Genomic DNA, 13,372 nt, shown 5'->3' with positions numbered 1-13,372 from the left:
TTTGTGTAGTATCAATTATATTGTTATTACACTCTTATTTTTGAGTTTTGATTCCTTACCCCTCCCACGTTTATATGTTCATAAGAGTACCTGCTTTTATGAATTAAATGCTTCAAGATACATTAAAGTTAAATGAATGGTCATTTTCTGCTGTTCCACATGACCTTATATACTATTCTCATGTCAGTGGTAACTGGAGTATAATAGAGATTTTTGTATTGTTTGTAATCTATCTGGCTTTTTGGTCTTTTTATATGCTAAGGTAACAACTCTTGAGCTGATATAAACAGTTTCAATGCATGTGTCAGGAGAAAAAAAACTTCTATTATTTCAAAAACTTAAAAGGCCACACTTAAACTCAAGAACTCGGCAGAGTGGTAAATAATAATCATGAAAACTATTCTGTAAAACACCAGGCTTCCCTCTCAACAATAAGCTGTCTTCTCTTCAAAATACTTTTGGATTTTTGCCAACTGCCCATTTGCTTTATACCATCAATTTATATTCACTGAGATGGTGTAAGGTTCTAGAACACAAATCTGCCTGCCAAACATATGAGCAGTACAAACTAATCTTTCAGAAAAAGCTCTATCTAGGATCCAACCCTATATGTAATTTTTTTTCAAGACATATTATTCAGTCAGGTCAAAAATACTGTACTTAGTAATACAAGTAAGCAAAATTAAATCTCTTCATAATTTTACCTTGTCATTTTATGTGTTTTAAAAATTGCAATACTTTTTTTAAAAAAATCACCAGATGGGTATAAATGAAACAGAATTAGTTAACATTTTGGGCATCGTCTTTTTTTTTTAATTCATTAAATGTTTGCCAACGTTTATAATCAGTCACAAAATGTACTATTGTTTTAAACAAACTGCACAGTAGAAGTATATTAAGAACATATCACCCATTCATGTGTAGGGCAGTAATTACTTTATCATGAGACAAATCTAAAATAGGATTTTTAATTGTGGAAGATGTTTTACACATTACCCATTGACTACAAATGATTTTGCTATAATGAAGATAGTTTTGACTCAAAAAATATGTCCACGCTTCTAAAATACAATTCTACACATCTCTACTCAAAATAAAACCTTTGGAGTTCAACAGTGTTTAGTCCCAGGTAGTTGACTTCAGGATTTCAACCAAATGATATGGATGGCTGTAGGCTTGCAGGTGGCATGAGGGAGTAAGCAAATTTGTACCATGATGCAAATCTGGTATGTCTGGGATGCAAATATATAAATATGGGCAGGATTTGCTTCACAACATTATCATGCATATCATTGTTTTTGCACCTGTATGGTTTGCTGCAGATCTTCTTTGTTAACCAGAAGTTAAGGAAAGAAATGATCAGGTTCTTTAACAGAACAGAAGATAAATGGACACACAATAAGAGATACCCTGGGATCAGTCAACAATATTGTTAATCTATACCACATGCACTGAACCAGGCTAAAGGGGAATCTTTCTCTGCTGACCAAATGCATGACTCAATTTTGTGGTAATAGCTGCATTTTCTGCTTTCTTCCTATGCTAAAATGAATATTTCCAGTACAATATTGACCTACCTTAATCCTGTGTCAACACACTACAGAAAAAAAAAATCTTCTCAATATTACAGAAGATAAATGAAATAATTCAGTTTGGCTCCTTCCAAATGTTTATAATATTACAATCGGTATTACAGTACCCAAGCTAAAAATAGTAAGAAAATAAGCATTGCTTACCACAAAATACAATCTTCATATAATTTCACATAGCCTTAAACAATCCTAATATCATAATTAAAGTGGCAAAGAATGAGCTGTAATAATGACTAAAGTTGGATTATATTCTAATACATTTCTGCAAATCGCTATCTGAGATTCCAGTAACAAAATGAGAGAAGGAATTAGATAAATTGGTGGATTTATTTTCTATAGAACTTTCAAATCAGGAGCTTTTTCCAGGGATCTTTTACAAATAAAATATAAAAATTGTCAGCCCCAATGCACAGCTACATGTCGGGGCTGATATTCTGGTGGGTGCGGAGGTGTTCCCGTGTTCCACAGCAGCCTACTCAAGCCAGCCCGCATCTCAGCATTGAGGGGACCTGATGTACCACCACCATGGCCTGTTATGGTGGGGGGGGGAACCTCAATTTGAAGTGGAAGATATCTTAGATACGAGATGGCACAGAGGAAGACTCCAATATATGGTAGTATGGAAAGGGTATCCACTCTCAGAGGCCTCCTGGGTACCCAGTGATGACATGAATGCCCCCAGACTAGCCGTAGCATTCCATCGCTGAAATCCAGAGAAACCAGGGGGGAGAATAGCCCAGGCTTGAGCTCACTCTGCTGTTTATGTTCCAGGTTTCCACTTCCTGGTAGGGGGGGCTCATGTCAGCCCCAACGCACAGCAGCGTGTCGGGGCTGCTATTCCATTGGGTGCAGAGGTTCTGGCGATGTAGCGGCTCCCATTGCACCCTGGCTCCTCAGCTTACCTCCTGGTCACCTAGCAACTTGAAGATCCCTCTGCCGGCTTGCGCCCTCGCTGCTCAACAGCTGCTTGATGACGTAGTCATCGCCATGGCAGCCTCCTCCAGACGTTTAAAACACTCGGACTGGCAGCAAGCATTTCTGAATGGATTTGGCAGTGAGTGAAGCTGGGAACTGCTGATTGAGCAGCTGTTGAGGTGACTGAGAGACTGAGAGTTACAGAGAAGTTTGGAAATGGCTGTAATGATGACTAATCTGGAGAGGCTTGGAAATGGCTGGAATGCTGGCGAATCTGGAGGAGTGGCCAGCGGGCTGGGAGCGTGCAGGAATAATGCCTAACTGCAGTATCTAATGGAACAATGATTAATGAATAGGGAGGAGCCGGGTTAAGGGTCACCTGGGTGATAAAGCTTTATACAGTAAGGTGGTGGGGAGCACAAAGCATTAGGTCCAACAAAATCTTCCTGTATTGCTTTATGGATGTTAGTTCATGCCGGTAAAGGATTCAAACCATCATTTGTGTGTGTGGCATTTTCTTTATACAACAGAACCTGACAAAAATAAACAATTTTGGATGACTTTATGTTTTAGGGATTTGGTCACTCTGTTTAGATTGTCTGGTAACTCAGTTTTTGCTAATGATCTTGGATACGACTACTTCCTATATAAACTATTAGTTGATAATTAATTCTACCTCAGTTATAAATACTGATGTTTTAATAGCAACAACTTAAGAAGATGGACTACAAAATGTTAAGATGATCCATCTCGATATTATAAACTGCAAATTATCAAACTAACTGTACATCATAACATACTTTACCATAATTGTTTTAGTTTTTAGAAGAAAAGAAAGAGAAAGTATAATTAAATAATTCACATATCTGTCCTCTGCAGTATGCCACCATCTCATCAAGGTTGACTTAAATGCTTTTCATGATCTATTCAAAGAATACTTTTTTCTCAGTTAAGACATACATTGCTAATATCCTTATTATCTGGACTTATAGATAAAGGCACTTAAGAAATTCTATTGGGATTCAAATGACTTGCACAATAACAAAAATCTGAGCCTACACCAGACCATGCAACTAATTTATTGTCAGTACACTACTGTTTAACTACATAACAGACATCAAAACACCATGTTATGTGGGAAAATCACTAACCATTAATCATATCTACATGATTCCAGAGTCTACTCAAAATACCACAAAATAGATTTCTTCCAGTGAAGCTCTAAGAATCAATTGGATAAATCCAAAGATATAGAGATATTTTTTAGATTAGAATACTATTAGAATACTATAATATTAAAGTAAAAAGCAATCAATATAGCCAGACTAGAAGACAGAAATAACCTTCTCCAGCTCTCATTCAGGAAAAAAACCAGACATCTATAGTACCTTAGCCAAAATTATCCCCATGGAGTTTAATTATTTACAGTTCATTTTCCTCTGTTAACTGAATATGATGATAATTGTACCACAAATATCTGATTTATCCCATTACAGACTTCTTACTCCTACAGTTATCACAAGATTCAGGAAAAAAAAGTAATGGGGGAAAAACTGAATTTATGAAAAATTAAACAAGCACTATTGTATTAAACTATGTTAAGAGATTGGAACGTAAGTTTCCATTGAAATTTAAGTTCACTGGCAATATAGCAAACTCCTAGAAAGCCTTCAAGTGAGTTAAGAAAATATTATAATGTGTCATTTTACATTTTTTATATAGTGAGCAGAATATATACATGCTATCATACCCTGCAGTTAAACCAAGTATTTAAATAGTTCCAATAATGAAACATATGCCAAAAATAACAGTTGATAAGAGTTAATAATGTTACCTTAGAAGTTAATAAGAGGCAAAATTAATGAGCCCTTCACAAACCTGAAACTAATAATTGAGTGTCATGAGCTTTTGTTACTTGATTAAAGTTCAAATTAGAAGGAACAGGAACAAAAACCATTAGAATTAATGATGACCCAAAACATGTTTCTGCTTAAGAGAAGTAAGATGTATTTTCTTTGTTCCCACATAGAAAAGTTTGACAGCAGAATCCTTCTTTAATATTGACAATGATACAGTATTCCTTACTATGCCTGAAGGCACCAGTCTCCTCTAGTGGACACAGAATGGGCTTTGTTATAGGCAACTCTCTTCTCCACCATAGAAGATCTAGTAAAAAATTAAATATCAATAAAACAAATATTTATTTTATTTAAGTTTTATTGATTTTAATTTTTTGTATTCTGTTGTTGCCTTTTAATTTTGTTTCCTTGAGTTTCACCAGAGAAGAAACATTATAAATAATTATAGCACCTTGGTTCTATAATACACAATGGTTCAAGTTCATTACACAATACTACTTATACAGTATTATGCAATACATACACATTACATTTAAGGAAATATTTTGAGAGTGGAAAACTTTCTAAATTCGGGACTATCTGTACGAGCACACACTTTCTGTCACCTTTGATCTGCTGCTTGAGGAAGTCCCTCACTCTGCCTAATGGAAAAGGTCAGTCTTGCTTAATTCTGGTCCATTGCTGAAATCTGAAGCATGCAATTTAAAATGTAAATAAAAAGGGAGTGCTTTGCCCGGTTTGTTTTTATCCTTTTTTCCCCATGAATAATTGTATGTATATACATGGTGACATCATTCTGGGGTAAATGCACAAAGGAGACTATTCTCTTTTATGTTTAGAGAATTCTTGTATTAGCTTACAAGAATTCGGTTTAACTTATCTTCTTACAAGGCAATCATGTCACTATAATGTGTAATTAAACTCCAAGTTGCTGATTATACTTCGGAGTATAAGAGATTCCAAAAAGGTATTATTGTTACAATTGGATTGCTGCTACAAAATAATTTTTTGCAAGTAAGATTAAGGAATAAAAAATGAAAATATTATTTCATATAATCATGATGAAATTGTAGAAAGTCTGATAAACATAATGTTGGCAAGATTCTATAAAATGGTACTTATGAGGAAGAGAGAAGTCCAAATGAACATAGAAATAGTTATAACTAGATAATATGTATACACATTTCTGAGTAGCAGGATTCAATATATAGATGTGCACATTTAAAGAATCTGTTACATGCCTAAGTGTCTCATGACATAGAAATGGAAATATCACAGCAAAGGACGTCATATTTATTTTATTCTACTTTATTTTATTACATACAATAAAAGTATACACATACCTTAAATACAACAGACAAGAAGAACAAAAGCAAAAGCAAAACAAAACAGAAAAGCCAAACAAATCCCAAAAGTAAGTTCTACAACATCCTGTTTCCAAGTGCGGGGAAAACAATATGACTTCAGCAACTTAATAAATGACATAAGGGTAGTAGACGCCATATAGGTTTGGACAGAAATCATTTCAAAGGGTGGGAATTGAAAACATAGTAGAAGTATTTCCTGGGTCACACAAAATGACATTCTTGAACTGATGGAATAAGGAGCACATTCACCCAAATGGATGTAATTGGGTAGAAATGTATCTCTCAGATAGTCAAGCTCTATAGTATACCATGAAGATGATAGCCAGCACCTTGAATTGTACCCAAAAGCTAACTGGCAGCCAGTGCAGCTCATGAAACAATAGAGTCTCACTCATATAAAGGTGTGCATGATCACTGTCTGCAGCACCATCTTCTGTACTGCTGCTGCTTCTGGATGGTCTTCAAAAGCAGCTCCATTTAGGTTGTATGACATTAATCCAGTTATGAGATATTAAAGCATGAGTGATTGTCTGAAGAACCTCCCCCATTCAGAAAAAGATGCATAACAAAGCTATTGTCAGCTCCAGCTTCCATCTGTTTTACAAGCAGAATCCAAGACGACCTACAGGTTATGTATATGTCTTAAATATTTTTCACAGCAGCTCTGCAGATGGTCTTCAGGCTCAACCTCCTGAAATGGGAATGGCCTCCCCTAAAAAGAGATGCCAGATAGCTATTGGCAGATGCAATAAGGGCAGAGAAGTAAGAATATTTTGGCACCCTTATCATCACAATATATTGCCTAATATGGGTCGTTACTCAATCAGATTTGTTTATCTTCCTCCAACAGAGCTTCAGAGATCTCTTCCTTTGCTTCATTTCCCAAAGTCTTTCTGAAAACTTTGTTCATAAAACATAAATCAAACATATCCAGAGGAATGGCAGTTAACCAACAGAATTCAGAATAATGAGTCACACTAAATGTATTATCTAATAGTTTAAAAATCTGCATAGAATACTTACTAAGAGTTTGAAAAATAAATTTAAAAAAATACTTATTCCTATTCAAGAATCATTTTTTCTTTACAATGCTGCTGCCTCCTCATAGCTTACTTTTAGTCTCTGGAGAAGAAATTCTCCGGAGACTGTAGATTAAAAAAAATCTTATTCCTATTCTGGTTGGTTTTATTTTCAAATTGTATATTTAAACCATATTCCATACTATGCAAAGCTTAAGTATTTTTAATATTGATTTAGCCTGCCCTCACCCCCCTCACCCCCATCACTGCATATATCACATTTTTTTTATTTTGTCTCTTCCCTTTGACTTTCCGACCTGGCAGATTTCCAGATCTATAGGATATTTCTATAATTTCCAGCCTGCAAAGGCAAAATCACAGGCACATGAGCTCTGGCCTTTTTTTTTTTAATCAAGAATTTTGATAAATTAATTCAGAAGCAAACAGACTGATGACATATCAAATACATTCTGAGTACTGTTGATTTAATAAGAATATTAAAATGTCCAAAGTATTGTAAGATGTTAAAATTTCTCCAGAACTTTATTGTTTGTACCAATATAGCTTTACAATAGGGTAAATCAAACCCAAAAAAAGCATTTATTCTACTTTTAATATTGTTATTTTTTTGGATCTTGTAAAATCTGCAGCTCCTACTCTTATTCTTTGCTTGGAAGCCAGAGGGAACTATATTTATTTTTAAAGAATTAAATTATAACAATGAGAAATATTAACAAATGGCAAAGGAAAAAGCACTGTACAGTAGAATCAATATGATTGCTTTGTGTGAAGTAAAGTCCTTCAATTCACAGCTATATAACTGTGACAGTACACAAAGAACAAAAAAAAATTGATTGTATAAAATATGACTTCATTAACAGAGTTGTTAATGCCTGGAATGCACTACTTGACTCCGTGGTCTCTTCCCAAAAGCCCCAAAGCTTTAACCAAAGACTATCTACTGTTGACCTCATCCCATTCCTAAGAGGTCTATAAGGGGCTTGCATAAGAGCACCAGAATGCCTACCGTTCCTGTCCTAACGTTCCCTTTGGTTGTATCCAATTCGTATGGTTATTTCATGCTTATACTTATATATATATATTGTTGTGTTTGACAAATAGATAAATAGATAGATAGATAGATAGATAGATAGATAGATAGATAGATAGATAGATAGATAGATAGATAAACAAATAAATAAATAAATTCCAAATGTTCTTCATTTCAAACAATAAGGATTTAAAACTTGCCACATGGTGCTTTAATAATTCCCACTGAAACCTTTAGCCATATATCAGCTCTTACCACTATCACTATGTATTCCATGGATTCTAATCATTAAAACATTACTACAGAGTGACTTGAATGCTGGTTAGTGAATACTTGTTCACTAACAAGCATTAACAGAATTTCAACAAAATTAAATATACAAAAAGTGTCGTAGACCTTTTCTTTCCTTTTCCAATAGCATCCAAGACTACTGAAAGGCAACTAGAATTAATATTTGTATGCCAAATGAGATTATCAACTATCATTTTTATTTTAAATATGCAGATGATTATACCTAATTTTGTTCTTTCCTTTATTATTTAATCATTATAAGCAGTAAACATTCAGAGTGAATCTACACCTATTTCTTTGGAAGTAAATTCGTCTGGCTTGAATACACTGTGCAAACTGGGCAAGGATTGCTAAGGCATTTAAATTCTAACTGTTCAATAAAACAGAACAAAAAAATCAGGAAAATGTCTCAAATCAATACTTGTAAATCAGAAAAAACTAAGCTGACTTTATTTGCAGGCTGTTATGTATAGGAGATTAGGGCATTATTCTAAAGTCACACTTAACATTCTTAAATCAGTTTCTTCTCTGCTTTTATCTATTCCCAGATAAGTATGCATAAGATTGAAGCCTTAAAGAATTATAATGTTGTTCCTCTGTTTCGAAGCCAAAAGAAATGGACACATTTGAGATCTTTAAATAAATTTGCCTTATTGACATATTTATGCTATAGCATAATTGCCATTTTATACAATATCAATAATTAAGGAATTACATTATTTTCTTCTTGTACTTATGGGAAACCATCTGCTGTATATGCACTAGGAAGAAGAATGCAGCAAAATTTTAACACTTTTTTATCCAACAGTAAAGGTAATGGTTTCCCTCTCACCACACACACAAACACACAATCCAAAAGTAAATGACTCTAGGTAAGATTAAAATAATTAGCAAACGGCTATGGATTAGGGCATTTAAATGTTATTGTTTGATTTATTCTCAAGTCTTGCCACATATGCTATATGTCAAATCATTAAGCGATCCTTGAGTCTAATTTTTTAAAAGAACGCAAAATGGTGAAACTCATTTGGTCAGTTTTATGATTTTTGTGAGTATTTATACTGACAAATTTCTTGTTCATTAGTACATGACATGTTGATTTGCACAATACATAATAGTGTATTCAGCAGAGACAACAAGTCTTCAGAACTGTGTCTATATTATAAATTCATAAAGGAATTTGTAATGGTAAAATCGACCGACAAATTTAGCTGAGAGATAAACATCAACACCTACTAGTGACTATGCATTGTTTAATAAGAATCTTGAGGAAAGGATTAGAGCAGGGATGCCAAACTCAATTTCATTGAGGGCCGCTTCGGGGGGGGGGAGTTGACTGGGTGGGTGTGGCCAACTGGGTGGGTGTGGCCAACTGGGTGTGTATGGCCAGCTTGACACCACTCCCCAAACTTCTGGCATGTTTCCTCTTTGCATTGGGTAGACCAGACCAAAGTTATGCTGGCCTGATTTTTCCTCTTTGCATCAGGTAGACTGGGCCGAAGCTACATTGGCCTGATCTTTCCTTTTCGCACTGGGTAGACCGGGCTGAAGTCACACTGACCTGATCTTTCCTCTTCACATTAGGTAGACCAGGACGGCCTTGCAGGCCAGATCCGACTACATCCTGGGCCACAGGCCTTGAGTTTAACACCCCTGGATTAGAAGAACGCAATTAAAGCTTTATATTAAAGTTATCATTGGAAGAGCTTGTTAATGTATTTGAGTATATAACAAAAAAGTGTTAATATAGCACATAATGTGTCCAATTACATTAACTAGCAATAAAGCATTTCTAAAAGAATGTGTTCATATACAGGTAAATAGCCAAAGCACAGGAAATAAGTAAATACTCCATTTATTAATGATTAATGAAAAGGGGAAAGATGCGATGAAAGAACTAATTATCTAAAAGCAGAGGTGATAAAATCATAGAATAAACACATTCTAAAAAGAAAATACTAAACTAGGCCATACAAAACTTTACTGGACCACATTTTCTTGACAATCATGCATTTCAATGATTTGCCACCTATCAATTTAGCTCTAATGCTTTAAATGCTAGTTAAAATATTTTTAAATGTACTATCTAAATAAACTTGTTTTCAACAGAAATGGGAAGAACATATATTGTGTAGTGCATTTTTTCCCCATAGAATGATCATTAAAATGTTAGTTCTAGTGGAATCAAGTGTCGTTTATTCCAGCAAGTTTTCTAAGGCCAATGCTAAATAAGATGTTCAGATCCTTATTCTCTGATTATACATCTGTGAAAACCATCCAGGACACAGAACTGGGAGTGCAATGTCATGGCAATTCAGTGTTGATAAAGGGGGAAAAGGCAACCAAAAGTAAAACAAGAAAGGATAAACCAGCTGGCATAAAGAAAGAATTTATCTGAAAGGATATAAATAGTATTTAAAGGAAAATATTGAATACAAATAAAAGTAAAGGAAGATGTTAACATTTTAACATGTTGTTAAAACATGAGTAAGAATGATGAAATTGTTGAAGAAGCGTATGTAAAACGTAGTAAACCAAAATTTATTTATCTGAAACACTTCCAGAAGGCTTGCCATGAGGCTTCTTATTGTATTTGGATTTCAGAATAGTGTGCAAGAAAATGAGAATAATAAATGAGCAGAAAAATATTTTCAATAATAATAGAAGAAAGCAGATAACAATCACAATGTACTGCTAGTATATCAGTTATATTTTCAAAAGGCAAAATTCTGTTCTGGTTTTAACCTGGTCAATGCTTATAATGCTTATATTTTTAATAGCATTAACCCTTAGTTTGATATTCCATAAATCAAGACTCATACCCATGTTTCCCGAAAAATAAGACCAGGTCTTATCTTAATTTTTGCTCCGAAAGACATATTAGGGCTTATTTTCCAGTTAATTTGGGGGGGAAATTTTGGGGGAAATATGGTACTAAATGCATCTGTCCCACTGACCATTTTACTGGGGCTTATTCTGGGGGTACGGTTTATATTACGAGCATCCTGAAAAACCATGCTTATTTTCCGGTTGGATCTTATTTTCGAGAAAACACACTATATGGCTTTTAATGATGTTAATAAAATAGAAGAGACTAGAAGAAATATTTTCTTCCATTTCTTACTGCTATGCTAAAAGTAGGTGGCAAGCATATAGGACAGTCTTTTGTTGCACTTTGGCATTTGACTTAATTTGATAAACCATGATTTATTTAACCATAGGTGAGTGTGTGGTGCAAAGCCAGCCTTTCTCTCAGCTTATGAAGATGCAATGCAGAAGAAGGAGCAAAGGTGAAAAGTAAGGACAAGAATCTATTTGGTTAATAATTCTTATTCAAACAACATATGCTTTTTATGCATTACTCATAATGAATCATTTTTCCCATTTTGTGTACAATGGTAATACAGTTGTGTTTAAATTTGGGAATCTTTTAGAATTTCCAATATTTCTACATAAATATGTAACTCTGGATAATTTCATTGAAAACATAGTTGAACAAGCATAATATGTTTGATTCATTTGTTTAATTGGGTTATCTTTCTTCAGTTTTAGGCTTGTGTGGAAAACATATATTTTAAGTCATATTTTTTAAAAATTTAAAAGGTCTGCCAAAGTTTTAAGCACCACTGCATACAATATATTAAGAAGTTAAAGACGCATCAACAATTTGAAAAGTGAGACCAGTCTCCTAATCCACAAATAATCTATTTATCCAGCAATTTTACATCCAATAATCTATGGATGTTGTGCCTGTCCCAGTTATATGAGGCACAATCATCCCTGACAAGGATTGGCCAGTTGTCTTTTCCTGATCTTATTTTTAACTTAAAACAGTAATGAGCCATTTAGAACGGGAGCCACTACTAATGGTCCCTTCTACCTTTTTTCATCCTTCATATGCTATGGTGGTATGGAGTCAAAAAAAGAAAGAAAAAAAGAAAGAAAAAAGTGGGGGAAAAGAATCTCTCACACTGTCATTTCTCTGCCTCAAAATCTCCAGAAACTAAAACGAAAGGGGCATTGATCTTACCTGACATGCTCCTTCTCTGTGGGTGAGGGGAGAAAATTAAGTTTTCCATCTGGATTCGTCTCACACACTGTAGGGGTTATGTAATCAATTATAGCTAGTCCTCACTTAACAACTAATTATTCAGTCACTGTTCAAAGTTACAACAGCCTGTCAAAAAGCCACTTTATTTATTAATTTTTTCCCCCCAGATTTATTACTTTGTAAGTAACTCAAGGCAGAGAACCTACATAATACTCCTTATTTTCTTTCTTACTTATTTATAATATGGTTCCAGAGTTCCAATGACTGCACATACCTTCTTGGTTACATGACTGTGTTTTGAACATTTGGCAAGCAACTTATCTTTACATACAGTCACAGTGTTCCGTGTTCATATGACTACGTTTTGTGATATATTTTTTGCCAGCCTCAGGCCTTTTCACAAAAAAAAGCAAAGAAATTTGGATGCAAATTCAAACAATGATGCAAAAAGTACTGTAGATTAATTTCATAATCTGTACTGAGTGATACAGATTCAATCTGAAACACAAAATAAACTCAGGAGTAGCATAGTAGGTTGAGAAAAGAAAGCAAGTTCAGAACAGAGAAAAAGCAAACAGAACTGACTCTTTCTTGAATGAAAAGCTTTGAAATATTTTTAGAAAGTTGGGCACACATGCTGAAACTGCCCTAGGCAGGTTTACATTTTGTGACTGGATGATTTGCTGCTTCTATAATGCTGCCAAACTCTAACTAATTTTGGCATGATCTTAAGTATTGCTTACATGAAAGTTTACTCCTACCAAAAATTTCTGCTTCAACATATTAACCGCAAAAATATTTCAGCCGTGATAAGACTTGGCAATTCGGCTGTATCCCAAGTCCAATTTTCATAAATCTGGCTCAAATTTATTGGATTCAGCCAAGTGGTTATTATGGATTATAATGTTATTCCCGTGCAAAAATGTTATGCCATATTGCATGTGCAGGTCTTATTATAAGATTCCTAAGAAGAGAACGCTAGGGATATGATAGAACTTTTCAAATATTTGAAAGAAGGTTATAGAGAAAAGGCCAAGACTGTTCTATGTTACCTTAGAGAGCTGGGCAATCAGTAATGGATTTAAGTTACAGGAAAACAATGTCAGTTGGATTTCCTAATAATAATAAGAATTTGACAATAATTATTTATATAGAGAAATATGGGCTCCCCCTTCCAGATGTATAGAAGCAGAAGCCTAGATGGCTTAACTAGTATGCCATTAGTAT

The 13,372-nt window shown here is 34.3% G+C and overlaps 1 protein-coding gene and 1 long non-coding RNA gene across 8 annotated transcripts in view; one reads left to right on the top strand and one right to left on the bottom strand.

Annotated features, from left to right (window-relative positions):
• The window catches only part of MEIS2 (Meis homeobox 2), a 283,323-nt gene that overhangs the window by 122,296 nt on the left and 147,655 nt on the right, over positions 1 to 13,372 (bottom strand). The gene's annotated exons all lie outside the window — the stretch shown is intronic.
• The window catches only part of LOC131187677 (uncharacterized), a 256,677-nt gene that overhangs the window by 136,701 nt on the left and 106,604 nt on the right, over positions 1 to 13,372 (top strand). The window contains exon 3 of the long non-coding RNA XR_009152593.1: positions 11,316 to 11,391. This is a non-coding gene — a long non-coding RNA (uncharacterized LOC131187677). The remainder of the gene's footprint in view (positions 1 to 11,315; positions 11,392 to 13,372) is intronic.

This window comes from Ahaetulla prasina, chromosome 1, assembly GCF_028640845.1.
Source record: "Ahaetulla prasina isolate Xishuangbanna chromosome 1, ASM2864084v1, whole genome shotgun sequence".
NCBI classification, from domain to species: domain Eukaryota; kingdom Metazoa; phylum Chordata; class Lepidosauria; order Squamata; family Colubridae; genus Ahaetulla; species Ahaetulla prasina.
This window is presented reverse-complemented; position numbering and strand designations above follow the sequence as displayed.